Raw genomic sequence first — 2500 nt, 5'->3', positions numbered from 1 at the left:
ACCAGGCATCCAGCCTGACCCTCTGACCCCCAGGCCCTGGGGGGGGGGGGATGCCTTACCAGGGATCCAGCCTGGCCCTGTGACCCCCAGGCCCTGGGTGGGGATGCCTTACCAGGGATCCAGCCTGGCCCTGTGACCCCCAGGCCCTGGGTGGGGATGCCTTACCAGGGATCCAGCCTGGCCCTCTGACCCCCCAGGCCCTGGGGGGGATGCCTTACCAGGGATCCAGCCTGGCCCTCTGACCCCCCCAGGCCCTGGGGGGGATGCCTTACCAGGGATCCAGCCTGGCCCTGTGACCCCCAGGCCCTGGGTGGGGATGCCTTACCAGGGATCCAGCCTGACCCTCTGACCCCCAGGCCCTGGGGGGGGGGATGCCTTACCAGTGGGCCAGCCTGGCCCTGTGACCCCCCCCAGGCCCTGGGGGGATGCCTTACCAGGCATCCAGCCTGACCCTCTGACCCCCAGGCCCTGGGGGGGGGGGGATGCCTTACCAGGCATCCAGCCTGACCCTCTGACCCCCAGGCCCTGGGGGGGGGGGGGGGATGCCTTACCAGGGATCCAGCCTGGCCCTGTGACCCCCAGGCCCTGGGTGGGGATGCCTTACCAGGGATCCAGCCTGGCCCTCTGACCCCCCCAGGCCCTGGGGGGGATGCCTTACCAGGGATCCAGCCTGGCCCTGTGACCCCCAGGCCCTGGGTGGGGATGCCTTACCAGGGATCCAGCCTGGCCCTCTGACCCCCCCAGGCCCTGGGTGGGGATGCCTTACCAGGGATCCAGCCTGGCCCTCTGACCCCCCCAGGCCCTGGGTGGGGATGCCTTACCAGGGATCCAGCCTGGCCCTCTGACCCCCCCAGGCCCTGGGGGGGATGCCTTACCAGGGATCCAGCCTGACCCTCTGACCCCCAGGCCCTGGGTGGGGATGCCTTACCAGGGATCCAGCCTGGCCCTCTGACCCCCCAGGCCCTGGGGGCTCCCTTACCAGGGATCCAGCCTGGCCCTCTGACCCCCAGGCCCTGGGGGGCTCCCTTCCCCGGACTCTCCGCCCCACCCCTGGGCTCGGGCTCTCTTCTCCGGACCCGCTGCCACCACCCACCCCACAACCCACTTCACCCCCAGACCCGGCCTCTCTTCTCCGGACCCGCTGCACCCCCCCAGGCCCTGGGGGGGATGCCTTACCAGGGATCCAGCCTGGCCCTGTGACCCCCAGGCCCTGGGTGGGGATGCCTTACCAGGGATCCAGCCTGACCCTCTGACCCCCAGGCCCTGGGGGGGGGGATGCCTTACCAGTGGGCCAGCCTGGCCCTGTGACCCCCCCCAGGCCCTGGGGGGATGCCTTACCAGGCATCCAGCCTGACCCTCTGACCCCCAGGCCCTGGGGGGGGGGGGATGCCTTACCAGGCATCCAGCCTGACCCTCTGACCCCCAGGCCCTGGGGGGGGGGGGGGGATGCCTTACCAGGGATCCAGCCTGGCCCTGTGACCCCCAGGCCCTGGGTGGGGATGCCTTACCAGGGATCCAGCCTGGCCCTCTGACCCCCCCAGGCCCTGGGGGGGATGCCTTACCAGGGATCCAGCCTGGCCCTGTGACCCCCAGGCCCTGGGTGGGGATGCCTTACCAGGGATCCAGCCTGGCCCTCTGACCCCCCCAGGCCCTGGGTGGGGATGCCTTACCAGGGATCCAGCCTGGCCCTCTGACCCCCCCAGGCCCTGGGTGGGGATGCCTTACCAGGGATCCAGCCTGGCCCTCTGACCCCCCCAGGCCCTGGGGGGGATGCCTTACCAGGGATCCAGCCTGACCCTCTGACCCCCAGGCCCTGGGTGGGGATGCCTTACCAGGGATCCAGCCTGGCCCTCTGACCCCCCAGGCCCTGGGGGCTCCCTTACCAGGGATCCAGCCTGGCCCTCTGACCCCCAGGCCCTGGGGGGCTCCCTTCCCCGGACTCTCCGCCCCACCCCTGGGCTCGGGCTCTCTTCTCCGGACCCGCTGCCACCACCCACCCCACAACCCACTTCACCCCCAGACCCGGCCTCTCTTCTCCGGACCCGCTGCACCCCCCCAGGCCCTGGGGGGGATGCCTTACCAGGGATCCAGCCTGGCCCTGTGACCCCCAGGCCCTGGGTGGGGATGCCTTACCAGGGATCCAGCCTGACCCTCTGACCCCAGGCCCTGGGGGGGGGGATGCCTTACCAGTGGGCCAGCCTGGCCCTGTGACCCCCCCCAGGCCCTGGGGGGATGCCTTACCAGGCATCCAGCCTGACCCTCTGACCCCCAGGCCCTGGGGGGGGGGGGATGCCTTACCAGGCATCCAGCCTGACCCTCTGACCCCCAGGCCCTGGGGGGGGGGGGGGGATGCCTTACCAGGGATCCAGCCTGGCCCTGTGACCCCCAGGCCCTGGGTGGGGATGCCTTACCAGGGATCCAGCCTGGCCCTCTGACCCCCCCAGGCCCTGGGGGGGATGCCTTACCAGGGATCCAGCCTGGCCCTGTGACCCCCAGGCCC

The sequence above is a fragment of the Lutjanus erythropterus genome, unplaced genomic scaffold, assembly GCF_056507025.1.
Source record: "Lutjanus erythropterus isolate fLutEry1 unplaced genomic scaffold, fLutEry1.hap2 Scaffold_167, whole genome shotgun sequence".
In the NCBI taxonomy this organism is placed as follows: Eukaryota; Metazoa; Chordata; class Actinopteri; order Lutjaniformes; family Lutjanidae; genus Lutjanus; species Lutjanus erythropterus.
This window is presented reverse-complemented; position numbering follows the sequence as displayed.